This window comes from Bombina bombina, chromosome 4 (genome assembly GCF_027579735.1).
Source record: "Bombina bombina isolate aBomBom1 chromosome 4, aBomBom1.pri, whole genome shotgun sequence".
Classification (NCBI taxonomy): Eukaryota; Metazoa; Chordata; class Amphibia; order Anura; family Bombinatoridae; genus Bombina; species Bombina bombina.
Genome location: NC_069502.1, coordinates 1,076,085,736 through 1,076,102,091, shown reverse-complemented (window position 1 = coordinate 1,076,102,091; position 16,356 = coordinate 1,076,085,736). Strand labels below are relative to the sequence as shown.

General features: G+C 43.8%; 1 protein-coding gene across 1 annotated transcript in view; it reads left to right on the top strand.

The window, feature by feature from the left end:
- MSH2 (mutS homolog 2) overlaps nucleotides 1–16,356 on the top strand; it is a gene marked incomplete in the record, with an annotated part of 816,329 nt that overhangs the window by 544,690 nt on the left and 255,283 nt on the right.

The window sequence follows — 16,356 nt, the reverse complement described above, 5'->3', positions numbered from 1 at the left end:
TGTGGAACTTTCAGGCGATTTATGGGAGTATTCGCGTTTTCTCCTTAAGCAGGGGTGTGGCTATCTTTCTTCCTCTGTTGCAGATGAAACGGTTTCTGTAGTCCTGGTCATAGGAGGTAGTGAGTGCCCCGGCCATTGGAGGTTATAAAGGTGCCTGTTTATTAAGTTAATTTAGTCTCTAATAAAAGCGCAAGCTATGGAGGACTCTGACGCGTTAGAGGGTTCTGCCTCTTTAGCAAGATCTCATTTCTGTGTTTTTTGTGAGGGGGTTCTGGTAGAACAGCCTTCTCAACTATGTTCCACATGCCTTAATTAAATTACGACATATAAAAGTAAACGGATTTCTAGTACTTCTGAGCCGTCCACCTCTGAGGGTTCCCCATCCCGTGAGGTGCGTTCCCCGCATTCATCTCCAATTGCACTTGCAGCGCCCCAGGGTCCAACCAATACTCCTGCGGGAGAGATTTGCTGGCCGTCAGATTTTGCGGATCAATGGCGGTATCGAAAGTGATCCATGCCTTAACACGTTCTGCTAAGCGCAAGCGTAGGGCGTATCATGGCGGCCCGGCCTAGGGATTGCATACGCCTGTGGTAATTTCTGAGGCGTTATACGATGACGAGGCCCACTCAGACTCTTCAGAGGAGAGAACCCTTCTGGGTCGTAATCTGTGTCATCTAAACCTCTGGCTGCGGAGGAGACTGACATTAGGTTTAGGATGGAAAATTTGTGCTTTTTGTTGAAACAAGTGCTTGCTACTCTGGAGGTCCCGGAACCGAAACTTCCAGAAGAACCTGCGATTCCTAAACTTGATAAGGTGTATGATGAAAGGGTGGTGCCTCAGGCCTTCCTGGTTCCTGTTAAGATGGCAAATATTAAGAATGAATGGTAGCGATTAGGTTCTTCCTTTTCCCCTTCTTCCTTCAAGAAACTGTTCCCTGTTCCGGACAGCTGGAGCTGTGGGGTACTGTCCCTAAGGTGGATGGTGTTATCTCCACGCTCGCAAAGAGGATAACTATTCCTCTAGAGGATAGTTCGTCGTTTAAAGAGCTCATGGATAAAAAGTTGGAAAACATGTTAAGGAAAATGTTTCAACACACAGGGTTTGTTTTTCAGGCGGCTGCGGTTGCCGGTGTGAATCCCTGTGTGAAAGGGTCGAGGGGGAGACTTCCATCAATGAGATACAGTATATGATTAAGGCGCTTAAGATCACCAATTCTTTCATATGTGATGCCAATATGTAAATTATTCGCCTGAACGCTAAGGTGTCAGGTTTTTCTTTTTTAGCTCTGTGGCTAAAGTCTTGGTCTGCGGACATGACCTCTAAGTCGAGGCTGTTGTCCCTGACTTTTCAAGGAAAGACTCTATTAATTCCAGGATTGGATTCGATCACATCCACGGTTACGGGAGGCAAGGGAGCTTTCCTTTAGCAGGATAAGAAGGCTAAGCCTAAAGGATCTACTTTTTGCCCCTTTCGTGTGTACAAGGCCCAGCGCCAGCAGCCCGCCGTGAAAGCGGACCAGTTCAAGGAAACTTGGAAACCAGCTCATTCTTGGAACAAGTCTAAGCAGAGCAAGAAGTCCACCGAGACAAAATCGGCATGAAGGGGTGGCCCCCGACCGGTCTCCGGACCAAGTAGGGGGCAGATTATCGCTTTTCTCAAAACTCTGTTTGCAGGACGTTCAGGGTCCTTGGGTTCTGGATGTTGTCATCCAGGATTACAGGATAGGGTTCAGATCCCATCCGCCCAGGGGCAGATTCCTCCTATCTAACATATCTTCAAGACCAGAAAAGAGAGAAGCCTTTCTAGAATGTGTGAGAGATCTCTCCTTTCTAGGTGTTATCGTACCAGTACCCCTAGCAGAAAAGGGTATAGGGTACTTGTGACGGATACCCCCAGCTACCCCGACTGGGAAGCTCCGCCAAAAGGGGTCCTGCTTCCTCCCTGCCAACTGCAGCTATGTAGCTGGCAAGAGACCAAAGCCTGTAGCCACCCCTGATGCCTGACAGCACCAGTACTCAAGGTCCCACCCTGTGGCAGACTCCAGCTACCAGACTAGGTAGCTCTGCCAGAGTGTCCTTCCTCTGCCTGGAACAGGCTGCTATGTAGCCCAGGAAAAGTGATTTTAGCTGGGGCCAACCCAAATAACTAGACAGACTAGCCTTCAGGTTAGACGGAAACTGATTTTATTGTAAAACATGCACTCCTTTTATACACAGAGCTCATCTTGATAACACAATGGACAATCCCACAATTTTCCCGCCATTCCCGCCCCTCCAGACTGACCGGCTCCTCCATAGGAGCCACAGTCCCACATAATCTCAAAACTTAGGGGTGGCGGTGTAGGGATGATCCCGGTGGAGCGGCACTTCCAGTGTGTCATTTTAAAGCTCTCGGTCCCCAGATTTCACAGTCCAAAAATCAGTATGATTCGTTACTGGGGACCGGAGTTACAGTCCGTTGAAGTTATGGGGTTAGAAGTGTCCAAAAGCTCCACTCCGGCAATTCCCCCACCCCTTGTAATCCCCAGGGGCTACTAATCCCCAAAAGAGCGGAGCTCTGGGGGCACATGGTTGCTGGAGGGACCTGGGTTAAAGTTAGCGGGTGTTCTGCTGTCCTGTTGCCGACCGCGAGTTCCAGGAGCCTGGGAGGGGTTAGGCGTGTGTCCGTTGTGAGGCGGCCGACCGGGAGTTCCAGGAGCCCGGCCAGCCGAGGAGGGTTTTCCTGGTCATAGACCATCACTTCTCTGAAGATAAAAGCAAGCCAAAACCAAGCAAACAAACAGCTTCCAGAGATGGTGGTTGCTCTGAGGAGCCCAAAACCACTTAGAAACAACAGGGATGAGTTTGTTGGGGGGTGGGGGATAGCCTTAGCTGTCTGGTATCCGTGACAGTACTATTCAAATCTTTTTTGTGGTTCCAAAGAAGGAGGGCACATTCTGCTTGATTCTGGACCTAAAGTGTTTAAACAAGTTTCTGGCTGTTCCATCGTTCAAAATGGAAACGATCAGATCTATTCATCCCCTAGTTCAAGAGGGACAGTTCATGACAACTATAGACTTGAAGGACGTTTACCTTAATGTGCCAATCCAAAAGGACCACTTCAAGTTCCTGAGATTTGCGTTTCTGGACCAACACTTGCAGTTTGTGACCTTCCCTTTGGTCTGGCGACAGCCCGAGAGTCTTCACGAAGCTTCTGGGGGCATTACATCCTAGTCCAGGCGCCGTCGCTCAGTCTAGCAGAGGATCATTCGAGGGCTCTTCTTTTACTACAATCTCATGGTTGGCAGATCAACTCAGGAATGAGTTCCTTGGTCCCCAGCAACAGAGTGGAGATCCTGGGCACGATAATAGACTCTATGTCCATGAAAATATTTCTCAGACCATCAACGCAGGAAGATTGCATCCTCTTGTCTTGCCCTTCAGTCCTCCTCAAGCCCATCGGTGGCTCAGTGTATGGAGGTGATCAGACTCATGGTTTCCATCATAGACATCATTCCATTCGCAAGGTTCCATCTCCGACCTCTTCAATTGTTCATGTTGAGAGAGTGGAACGGCGATCATTCAGATCTATCACAGCAGTTATCAATGGATGTTCGGGCTCGGATCTTCCTCTCTTGGTGGATCCGTCCGGAGCAACTGTCCATGGGGACATCCTTCTTGAGACCGTCCTGGGAGATTCTGACCACGGACGCGAGTCTGGCTGGATGGGGAGCTGTTTGGAGTGCCTGGACGGCACATGGAAAATGGTCCCGGGAGGAGTCTCTCCTTCCGATAAATATTCTGGAATTCCGAGCAATCTACAATGCTCTGGAGGCATGACCTCTTCTAGAGTCGTTCAGCTTCATCATATTCCAGTCCAAGAACATTACCTCGGTGGCTTACGACAACCATCAGGGGGTACGAGGAGCTCCCTAGCTATGAAGGTGGTGTCTCGGATCTTGGAGTGGGCGGAGTCCCGCAACTGCTCAATCTCAGCGATTCACATTCCAGGTGTTGACAACTGGGATGCAGACAATCCTTACATCCGGGGGAATGGTCCCTTCACCCCAAAGTGTTTGCTGAGATTGTCTCAGGTGGGGAACGCCAGAGATAGATCTCATGGGGTCCAGACTTAATTGCAAGCTACCCAGATATGGGTTGAGGTCCAGGTATCCCCAGACAGAGCTAATAGATGCCTTGGCGGTGCCTTGGGGGTTCAGCCTAGCTTACATTTTTCCACCGTTACCACTTCTACCTTGTGTTGTGGCACAAATTAAACAGGAGCAGGCTTCGGCCATTCTGATTGCTCCGTAGTGGCTACGGAGGACGTGGTTTGCGGATCTGGTGGGGATGTCATCCTCTCTGCCGTGGAGGTTACCTTAGTTTAGAGGAATTGTTAACTGGCACTACACACGTATGCTAAGTAAGGAAAAAAGAATCTGTAAAACAGATTCCGGTGCTGTCCCTTTAAATTAATATTAACAGGGGAGAGACAGAAAAGACAGGGGCTTAAATAGCACTCACCCTTACTAAATACTAGTGAAAAATCGATATAAAACTTATATACTTTAATCTTAAAAGTTAAAATAGGGTAGAACACCCCTAATAATTCCTAAACCCACTACCATAGAAACAAAAAGCAAAAACTAACACCAAACCGACGGTCACTTTTCTGTTTCCTGGCCGATAACAGGAAACGTCGGCGTCAGGTGGCTAATGGAGGTTACCTTGTCACAGGGATCTGCTGGAACAGGGCCCCTTTCAACATAAAATTCTCGATTCTCTGAGTCTGTCTGCGTGGAGATTCAACACCTAGTCTTGGCCAAGAGAGGCTTTTCGGAAAGTGTGATTGATACTCTAATTCAAGCATGGAAGCCAGTCACTCATCGCATCTACCATAAGGTGTGGAGGTCTTACTTGTCTTGGTGTGAGAAGCATGGATATCCTTGGCATAAGATGAAGGTATCCAGGATTCTGTCCTTTCTCCAGGACGGTCTGGTGAAGGGTCTTGCCGCTAGTTCCTTAAAGGGACAGATTTCGGCATTGTCAGTCTTGTTGCACAGGTGACTCGTTGAGCTCCCTGACATCCAATCCTTTATTCAGGCCTGTCTTTAGACAGTCTGCTCCCCGTAGAGCTTAAACTTGGTCCTTAAGGTTTTGCAGAGGGTTCCATTTGAGCCTATGCTTTCCATTGACATTAAAATGCTGTCCTGGAAGGTTCTCTTCCTGTTGACTATTGCATCGGCACGCAGAGTATCTGAGCTGGCTGCCTTGCAATGTGAGCCGCTTTATCTGGTTTTTCATGCGGAATACGGCTGCGCTTCGCACTGGTTTGCGCTTTCTCTTCCGAATGTGGTGTCTACCCGCAACATCTATCAGGAAATAGTGGTTCCATCTTTGTGTCCTAACCCTTCTTCTTCTAAGCAGAGGTTACTTTATAATCTGGATGTGGTTCGTGCCCTGAAGTTCTATCTTCAGGCTACAAAGGATTTCAGACAGTCTACATCTCTTTTTGTGGTGTATTCTGGGAAGTGCAAGGGGCAGAAAGCCTCTTCTACCTCTCTCTCCTTTTGGTTGAGGAGCTTGATTCGCTTGGCCTATGAGACAGCGTGACATAAGCCTCCTCAGAGGATAACGGCTCATTCAACTAGAGCTGTGGCTTTGTCTTGGACCTTCAAGAATGAGGCCTCTATTGAGCAAATTTGTAAGGCTCCTCCTTACACACTTTTACAAAGTTTTACAAATTTGATGTTTTTGCTTCTACGGAAGCTGTTTTTGGGAGAGGTTTTGCAGGCGGTGGTGCCCTCAGATTATGGTCCGCATTTTACACTCCCGGTTTCATTGTGTCTTCTAGAGCTTGGGTATATGTTTCCAACAGTAATAAAGATAAACAGGGTCTCCACCACTTTTCAAACAGACTTTATTTGTACACAGATAGCGACGTTTCGGTGTCACAGCACCTTATTCATGCTTGTCTCAAGCATGAATAAGGTGCTGTGACACAGAAACTTCGCTATCTGTGTACAAATAAAGTCTTTTTGAAAAGTGCTGGAGACCCTGTTTATCTTTATATATGTGTATTATGGCTTGGCAGCGCCCTAGGTCTACCGTGCACATTTTTTACTCTTGTGTGCTGTTCCCTTACTGGACTTTGTTTCCAACAGTAATGAATGAAGCCGCGGACTCTCCTCCCCTTTAGAGGAAAAAAATATAAATTATGCTTACCTGATAATTTCATTTCCATCGAGGGGAGGAGAGTCCATGGCTCCCCCCCCCCCCCCCGTGTCTTCGACAGGCGGACCTAAATTTAATTGATCTTCTGGCACGGTTTAATACCCTGATATTTCTCCTACTGTTCCTTGTTCCCTCGGCAGAATGACGGGGGGTTGAGGAAAGTGGGGGAAGGTATTTAAGCCTTTGGCTGGGGTGTCTTTGCCTCCTCCTGGTGGCCAGGTTCTTATTTCCCAACAGTAATGAATGACGCTCCTCCCCTCAATGGAAATTAAATTATCTGGTAAGCATATTTTGTTTTTCTTGTAGTTTATTGGAAAATAAGTGGTTTGTCATCAACTAATCCACTGTACGTCATAGTTTCTGTAGCACGATTAGCCCTTTGCTGCTGAGCTTTTTTTGCCCCTTATTGCATTTACATGTAAATTTAATCTTTTTTTTCCCCAATGAGTTACCTTCACAAACTATACCTAGTTTTTCAGCAGACCAGGCATTTTATATACAAAAACAATCTAGTTTGTAGAAATTACATAATAAGGGAAAATACTGCCTTGTGAAACCAAAAAATCTTACATTTTTATTCATTGAATAGCTGTATGATTAATAATTTCCTAAATATTTCAAATACATATTTTATGGTTCCACATTTAGCATAAGTTATTGGTCAGACATGTAAATCATTGAAAAAGTATAAATTTTGGCACTTTGCACCATGGAACAATTCATACAGAAAATTGGTCTAAAAAATTCTAACTGAAAAAATATGAAATATATTTAAAAACACACAATTCTGATTTTCTTCTTAAACGGGGAGAGTCCACAGCTGCATTCATTACTTTTGGGAATTCAGAACCTGATCACCAGGAGGAGGCAAAGACACCCCAGCCAAATGCTTAAATACCTTTCGTCACAGGAGGTTGACAGAGAAGTGTCGGAAGATTCAAGATAGTCTCTTATGGAGGGTAGTACTCTTCGGAATGGGACTGGAGTTTTAAGTAATCCCGTCAGCCTCTCAGTGAGAGCATGGATGAAAGTTAGAGTCCGGAGATGCAGGGAGAGTCTTTCTGCGAAACCATACTGACTCATATTAACAGCTCCTTAGCAATCAGCGTTGATGCGTTTCGCTGCCTGCTTTCTTCACTCAAGTCCATGTCAGAAGCAAGGCTACTATCGGTCACACTTGAAGGGCCGTGTTCCTGTTCCACGGCGTAGATTCCATTAAGATTGTTTAATTTTACTTAGAAAAATGTGAAATGTAATGTAAATGAAGAAGTCAGGGTCTCAGTGGGACTCTTTTATCTTATGGAATCGAGGGTTAATATCTTCTGAGGGGGATTATTGAACAGGGGGGACTTTAATCATGTTTATGTGATTCTGTCTGCTCATGTGTAGTGATATTTAGGCTCGAGGCTATATCGGAACATAACTGCCTTTTTTGTCAGGCTGCGCGGCCCTTGTGGCTTTGGCACATTTTTTTTTTTTTTGGCCTGCACGGTGTGCCTTGTGACCAGGTGTGGTCACGTTTCTAGTCTCCATTTCCATATTCCTGACCGCGAAGCGACGGAGAGAAGTCTGTTAACTAGTTGTCTGGTCATAGGAGGTGGTGAGTGCCCCAGCCATTGGAGGTGTAAGGTGCTGTTTTTATTTTTTCCTATCCATAATTGCTATCCTAGTGATGGTGGATTCTGATTTTTTTGGAGACGGATGTCTCTGATTCAAATTCTACTTCTTGCGAAGAGTATGAAATGGCCCGGGTAATCCATGCCCATCAGTTATGTTCCACATGCCGCTTTAGAGTGCTCTTTTCTCCCTAAACAAGGAACATGGAGTTCGCCAAGCCATCCGCCTCTGGGGACCCCATATCCCGTGGGGCGAGTACCCTAGAACCTTCTTTGGCTACGCAAGTGGGTGTCCCTAATGCCGTTACCCCTTCTCCGGAAGGCGGCTTGTTTCCTCCAGAGGTTAGGGCACGGTTACGCGTGGCCATTTCTTTGTCATTGGCGCATTTACATCTTCCAGGGATTGAGACATTAGTGAGATGCTGTCCATGTTCGGTTAACCAGGGCTCGTCAGCGGTTTCTTCTGAAGCTTCAGGGGCCCAATCCTCTGGTCTGAGTTGTCAGTTTCCCGGCAGAGTTAAGTTTTGCCTTTCGTTATAGACTGGCGCGCCTTCGTGTCCTGGTGCGGCATGCTTTGGCAGTGCTAGAGGACCCCAGTCCTGCTTGCTTGAGGGGTCCTCCATCTTCTGTTCCAGGCGGCAAACTGGCTTAGACGTGGGGAGATTAAGTTATTCTCCTGGTCTCCAATTATCCTTAATCTTTGGGGTATCTTATTCCAGTTCTGAGCTTCAGAAGAGTGGGGTTTCTGATTGGCTGGTCCTGTTAGTGTACCCACTTTTCTTGGGCGTTCACCTGTAAATGCTGCCCTCTTTTCGTTGATCCTTAATGTCTTAACTATTCACGTGGTGCTGGTGTATCTGGCTGACCTGGTTGGGTGGTGAGTTGCTCTCTAAGAAGAGGAGTTTGTTATGCTATGGTTCCTCCTTCAGAAGGAATATCTTCCCTGTTGGATAGAGATTCCCTTGGAGGGGAAAAACATGAGAGTTAAATTCTTTTTTTTTTTATAATGTCTGCCCTTGACAGGGTTGAGAGGGGGGGCCTTTTTTCGTTTACAGACATCAGGCTGGTTCTCATCTCTTCTTTTGGGTGGGTAGTCAAAGGGTTTGTACTCAGTCCTCTTGGTCCTGTTCCTGATTGTTGGTGGGGTTCCAGAAGCGGATCCTGCTAAGAAGGGTTTCTAAGGTTCTTTGGCCTCGGAGCTAAAATCTACATTCCAAATTGGACTGGAGGTTTAGATGACTTAGTTATATTCTATGTCTCTGGGATGCTTAGTGAACGTCCAGTGTCCTAGGACTTTTGGATGTGGCTGCAATTGCCTCTCCTAGGGTTCTCCATATGAGGTATTCTTAGGGTTCCTCAAGTGTTCCTAGTTTGTGGCCGGCTCCGGTTTCCGTGTGCCCGTTTTTCCTGTACATGGTCTAGGATATCTGTCCGGACCTCCTAGTTGGATCCTGAGTGATTCAGTGCTTACAGTTGTGAGAGATCTGCTTGCTCCTTCAGGTGTTGTCTTCTCTTATCAGAGACTTGAAAATGGCCTGATGGTTAGTTTAGCTACCTAGCAAGCGGGAGTTTGATCTCCTATTACAGCTACTTCCACTCTAGAGGTGGGCTTGCTGGCTGTTTGTTTGTCTACTGGGCTGGCTGTTGCAGCCGGATGGTGTCTTTTCAGTCGGTTTTGTTTTTGCTGTCCGATGACGCAGGCTCCGCCTGATGCAGAGGGGGGTTCCCTCTGCCTTGCGTGCATGATGTAGGGGGGGATTCTGGTATCGTGATAACACTGTTGTTTCAGTGTGGTTTTTTTTTTTTCTGGGAGTGTACCTTCTGGTAGGGAAGGGATCTGGTTCTGGAACCCTAGATTTCTTTCATGTAATTAGCAAGAGTCCATGAGCTAGTGACGTATGGGATATACATTCCTACCAGGAGGGGCAAAGTTTCCCAAACCTCAAAATGCCTATAAATACACCCCTCACCACACCCACAATTCAGTTTTACAAACTTTGCCTCCGATGGAGGTGGTGAAGTAAGTTTGTGCTAGATTCTACGTTGATATGCGCTCCGCAGCAAGTTGGAGCCCGGTTTTCCTCTCAGCGTGCAGTGAATGTCAGAGGGATGTGAGGAGAGTATTGCCTATTTGAATGCAGTGATCTCCTTCTACGGGGTCTATTTCATAGGTTCTCTGTTATCGGTCGTAGAGATTCATCTCTTACCTCCCTTTTCAGATCGACGATATACTCTTATATATACCATTACCTCTGCTGATTCTCGTTTCAGTACTGGTTTGGCTTTCTACAAACATGTAGATGAGTGTCCTGGGGTAAGTAAATCTTATTTTCTGTGACACTCTAAGCTATGGTTGGGCACTTTGTTTATAAAGTTCTAAATATATGTATTCAAACATTTATTTGCCTTGACTCAGAATGTTCAACTTTCCTTATTTTTCAGACAGTCAGTTTCATATTTGGGATAATGCATTTGATTTAATCATTTTTTCTTACCTTCAAAAATTTGACTTTTTTCCCTGTGGGCTGTTAGGCTCGCGGGGGCTGAAAATGCTTCATTTTATTGCGTCATTCTTGGCGCGGACTTTTTTGGCGCAAAAATTCTTTTCCGTTTCCGGCGTCATACGTGTCGCCGGAAGTTGCGTCATTTTTTGACGTTATTTTGCGCCAAAGATGTCGGCGTTCCGGATGTGGCGTCATTTTTGGCGCCAAAAAGCATTTAGGCGCCAAATAATGTGGGCGTCTTATTTGGCGCTAAAAAATATGGGCGTCGCTTTTGTCTCCACATTATTTAAGTCTCATTTTTCATTGCTTCTGGTTGCAAGAAGCTTGTTCTTTGGCATTTTTTCCCATTCCTGAAACTGTCATTTAAGGAATTTGATCAATTTTGCTTTATATGTTGTTGTTTTTTCTCTTACATATTGCAAGATGTCTCACGTTGCATCTGAGTCAGAAGATACTACAGGAAAATCGCTGTCTAGTGCTGGATCTACCAAAGCTAAGTGTATCTGCTGTAAACTTTTGGTAGCTATTCCTCCAGCTGTTGTTTGTATTGATTGTCATGACAAACTTGTTAAAGCAGATAATATTTCCTTTAGTAAAGTACCATTGCCTGTTGCAGTTCCTTCAACATCTAAGGTGCAGAATGTTCCTGATAACATAAGAGATTTTGTTTCTGAATCCATAAAGAGGGCTATGTCTGTTATTTCTCCTTCTAGTAGACGTAAAAAATCTTTTAAAACTTCTCTCCCTACAGATGAATTTTTAAATGAACATCATCATTCTGATTCTGATGACTCTTCTGGTTCAGAGGATTCTGTCTCAGAGGTTGATGCTGATAAATCATCATATTTATTTAAAATGGAATTTATTCGTTCTTTACTTAAAGAAGTTCTAATTGCTTTAGAAATAGAGGATTCTGGTCCTCTTGATACTAATTCTAAACGTTTGGATAAGGTATTTAAATCTCCTGTGGTTATTCCAGAAGTTTTTCCTGTTCCTAATGCTATTTCTGCAGTAATTTCCAAAGAATGGGATAAATTGGGTAATTCATTTACTCCTTCTAAACGTTTTAAGCAATTATATCCTGTGCCGTCTGACAGATTAGAATTTTGGGACAAAATCCCTAAAGTTGATGGGGCTATTTCTACCCTTGCTAAACGTACTACTATTCCTACGTCAGATGGTACTTCGTTTAAGGATCCTTTAGATAGGAAAATTGAATCCTTTCTAAGAAAAGCTTATCTGTGTTCAGGTAATCTTCTTAGACCTGCTATATCTTTGGCTGATGTTGCTGCAGCTTCAACTTTTTGGTTGGAAACCTTAGCGCAACAAGTAACACATCATGATTCTCATGATATTATTATTCTTCTTCAGCATGCTAATAATTTTATCTGTGATGCCATCTTTGATATTATCAGAGTTGATGTCAGGTTTATGTCTCTAGCTATTTTAGCTAGAAGAGCTTTATGGCTTAAGACTTGGAATGCTGATATGGCTTCTAAATCAACTCTACTTTCCATTTCTTTCCAGGGTAACAAATTATTTGGTTCTCAGTTGGATTCTATTATTTCAACTGTTACTGGTGGGAAAGGAGCCTTTTTACCACAGGATAAAAAATCTAAGGGTAAAAACAGAGCTAATAATCGTTTTCGTTCCTTTCGTTTCAACATAGAACAAAAACCTGATCCTTCATCCTCAGGAGCAGTTTCAGTTTGGAAACCATCTCCAATCTGGAATAAATCCAAGCCAGCCAGAAAGGCAAAGCCTGCTTCTAAGTCCACATGAAGGTGCGGCCCTCATTCCAGCTCAGCTGGTAGGGGGCAGGTTACGTTTTTTCAAAGAAATTTGGATCAATTCTGTTCACAATCTTTGGATTCAGAACATTGTTTCAGAAGGGTACAGAATTGGTTTCAAGATGAGACCTCCTGCAAAGAGATTTTTTCTTTCCCGTGTCCCAGTAAATCCAGTAAAAGCTCAAGCATTTCTGAATTGTGTTTCAGATCTAGAGTTGACTGGAGTAATTATGCCAGTTCCAGTTCAGGAACAGGGGATGGGGTTTTATTCAAATCTCTTCATTGTACCAAAGAAGGAGAATTCCTTCAGACCAGTTCTGGATCTAAAAATATTGAATCGTTATGTAAGGATACCAACGTTCAAGATGGTAACTGTAAGGACTATCTTGCCTTTTGTTCAGCAAGGGAATTATATGTCCACAATAGATTTACAGGATGCATATCTGCATATTCCGATTCATCCGGATCATTATCGGTTCCTGAGATTCTCTTTTCTGGACAAGCATTACCAGTTTGTGGCTCTGCCGTTTGGCCTTGCTACAGCTCCAAGAATTTTTACAAAGGTTCTCGGTGCCCTTCTGTCTGTAATCAGAGAACAGGGTATTGTGGTATTTCCTTATTTGGACGATATCTTGGTACTTGCTCAGTCTTTACATTTAGCAGAATTTCATACGAATCGACTTGTGTTGTTTCTTCAAGATCATGGTTGGAGGATCAATTTACCAAAAAGTTCATTGATTCCTCAGACAAGGGTAACCTTTCTGGGTTTCCAAATAGATTCAGTGTCCATGACTCTGTCTTTAACAGACAAGAGGCGTCTAAAACTGATGGCAGCTTGTCGAAACCTTCAGTCACAATCATTCCCTTCGGTAGCCTTATGCATGGAAATTCTAGGTCTTATGACTGCTGCATCGGACGCGATCCCCTTTGCTCGTTTTCACATGCGACCTCTTCAGCTCTGTATGCTGAAGCAATGGTGCAAGGATTACACGAAGATATCTCAATTAATATCTTTAAAACCGATTGTTCGACACTCTCTAACATGGTGGACAGATCACCATCGTTTAATTCAGGGGGCTTCTTTTGTGCTTCCGACCTGGACTGTAATTTCAACAGATGCAAGTCTCACAGGTTGGGGAGCTGTGTGGGGATCTCTGACGGCACAAGGAGTTTGGGAATCTCAGGAGGTGAGATTACCGATCAATATTTTGGAACTCCGTGCAATTTTCAGAGCTCTTCAGTTTTGGCCTCTTCTGAAGAGAGAATCGTTCATTTGTTTTCAGACAGACAATGTCACAACTGTGGCATACATCAATCATCAAGGAGGGACTCACAGTCCTCTGGCTATGAAAGAAGTATCTCGAATTTTGGTTTGGGCGGAATCCAGCTCCTGTCTAATCTCTGCGGTTCATATCCCAGGTGTAGACAATTGGGAAGCGGATTATCTCAGTCGCCAAACGTTGCATCCGGGCGAATGGTCTCTTCACCCAGAGGTGTTTCTTCAGATTGTTCAAATGTGGGAACTTCCAGAAATAGATCTGATGGCTTCCCATCTAAACAAGAAACTTCCCAGGTATCTGTCCAGATCCCGGGATCCTCAGGCGGAGGCAGTGGATGCATTATCACTTCCTTGGAAGTATCATCCTGCCTATATCTTTCCGCCTCTAGTTCTTCTTCCAAGAGTAATCTCCAAGATTCTGAAGGAATGCTCGTTTGTTCTGCTGGTAGCTCCGGCATGGCCTCACAGGGTTTGGTATGCGGATCTTGTCCGGATGGCCTCTTGCCAACCGTGGACTCTTCCGTTAAGACCAGACCTTCTGTCACAAGGTCCTTTTTTCCATCAGGATCTGAAATCCTTAAATTTAAAGGTATGGAGATTGAACGCTTGATTCTTGGTCAAAGAGGTTTCTCTGACTCTGTGATTAATACTATGTTACAGGCTCGTAAATCTGTATCTCGAGAGATATATTATAGAGTCTGGAAGACTTATATTTCTTGGTGTCTTTCTCATCATTTTTCCTGGCATTCTTTTAGAATACCGAGAATTTTACAGTTCCTTCAGGATGGTTTAGATAAGGGTTTGTCCGCAAGTTCTTTGAAAGGACAAATCTCTGCTCTTTCTGTTCTTTTTCACAGAAAGATTGCTATTCTTCCTGATATTCATTGTTTTGTACAAGCTTTGGTTCGTATAAAACCTGTCATTAAGTAAATTTCTCCTCCTTGGAGTTTGAATTTGGTTCTGGGAGCTCTTCAAGCTCCTCCGTTTGAACCTATGCATTCATTGGACATTAAATTACTTTCTTGGAAAGTTTTGTTCCTTTTGGCCATCTCTTCTGCCAGAAGAGTTTCTGAATTATCTGCTCTTTCTTGTGAGTCTCCTTTTCTGATTTTTCATCAGGATAAGGCGGTGTTGCGAACTTCTTTTGAATTTTTACCTAAAGTTGTGAATTCCAACAACATTAGTAGAGAAATTGTGGTTCCTTCATTATGTCCTAATCCTAAGAATTCTAAGGAGAAATCATTGCATTCTTTGGATGTTGTTAGAGCTTTGAAATATTATGTTGAAGCTACGAAATCTTTTCGTAAGACTTCTAGTCTATTTGTTATCTTTTCCGGTTCTAGAAAAGGCCAGAAAGCTTCTGCCATTTCTTTGGCATCTTGGTTGAAATCTTTAATTCATCTTGCCTATGTTGAGTCGGGTAAAACTCCGCCTCAGAGAATTACAGCTCATTCTACTAGGTCAGTTTCTACTTCCTGGGCGTTTAGGAATGAAGCTTCGGTTGACCAGATCTGCAAAGCAGCAACTTGGTCCTCTTTGCATACTTTTACTAAATTCTACCATTTTGATGTATTTTCTTCTTCTGAAGCAGTTTTTGGTAGAAAAGTACTTCAGGCAGCGGTTTCAGTTTGAATCTTCTGCTTATGTTTTTCGTTAAACTTTATTTTGGGTGTGGATTTTTTTCAGCAGGAATTGGCTGTCTTTATTTTATCCCTCCCTCTCTAGTGACTCTTGTGTGGAAAGATCCACTTCTTGGGTAGTCATTATCCCATACGTCACTAGCTCATGGACTCTTGCTAATTACATGAAAGAAAACATAATTTATGTAAGAACTTACCTGATAAATTCATTTCTTTCATATTAGCAAGAGTCCATGAGGCCCGCCCTTTTTTTGTGGTGGTTATGATTTTGTATAAAGCACAATTATTCCAATTCCTTATTTTATATGCTTTCGCACTTTTTTTATCACCCCACTTCTTGGCTATTCGTTAAACTGAATTGTGGGTGTGGTGAGGGGTGTATTTATAGGCATTTTGAGGTTTGGGAAACTTTGCCCCTCCTGGTAGGAATGTATATCCCATACGTCACTAGCTCATGGACTCTTGCTAATATGAAAGAAATGAATTTATCAGGTAAGTTCTTACATAAATTATGTTATTTCTCCTACTGTTCCTCGTTTTCTTGGCAGAATGACTGGGGGATGAGGGAAGTGAGGGAGGTATTTAAGCCTTTGGCTGGGGTGTGTCTGCCTCCTCCTGGTGGCCAGGTTCTGAATTCCCAAAAGTAATGAATGCAGCTGTGGACTCTTCCCGTCAGAAGAAAAGAAAATTATCAGGTAAGCATAATTTGTTTTCCAAAAAGGGTGGCCATGTTGACAATATATGCATGTTCCTAGCCCTTTCCAAGCTCACTAAACATGGCAAAAAAAACAAAAGTATTTAGAAAAACCACAATTTTTTTTTTTTTTTTAGTCAATTTACTATGAGTGAGTAATGAATACATCACTTTGGACATAAGCACAATTCCAAGTTGTGAGAGCACCTCCCCCTCAAAAGTTTCATGTCCGAGCAAGTGCTAGCAAGATTATGGCATTCATGCTTTTGGATGCAAAGGGAGTTTTGATGACGCAGTTTAGAGAGAGCGTAACAGGTGACTTCTACACCCAACTTCATTGGAAGATTGCACACAGCAATTAGAAGAGACACATCAATTTGCATCAAGTTATGTTACACAATGCACTATACCATACCAATTTGTGGGATCAAAACAATGTCTTATGTATATATATTTTTAATCCTTAGAATACATTTGACTGGATTAAACTATAATAGCACTATTCTTTACTTAAGATACACACCAACCTCCCTTTCTCCAACATTGGTGTGTCCGGTCCACGGCGTCATCCTTACTTGTGGGAATATCTCTTCCCCAACAGGAAATGGCAAAGAGTCCC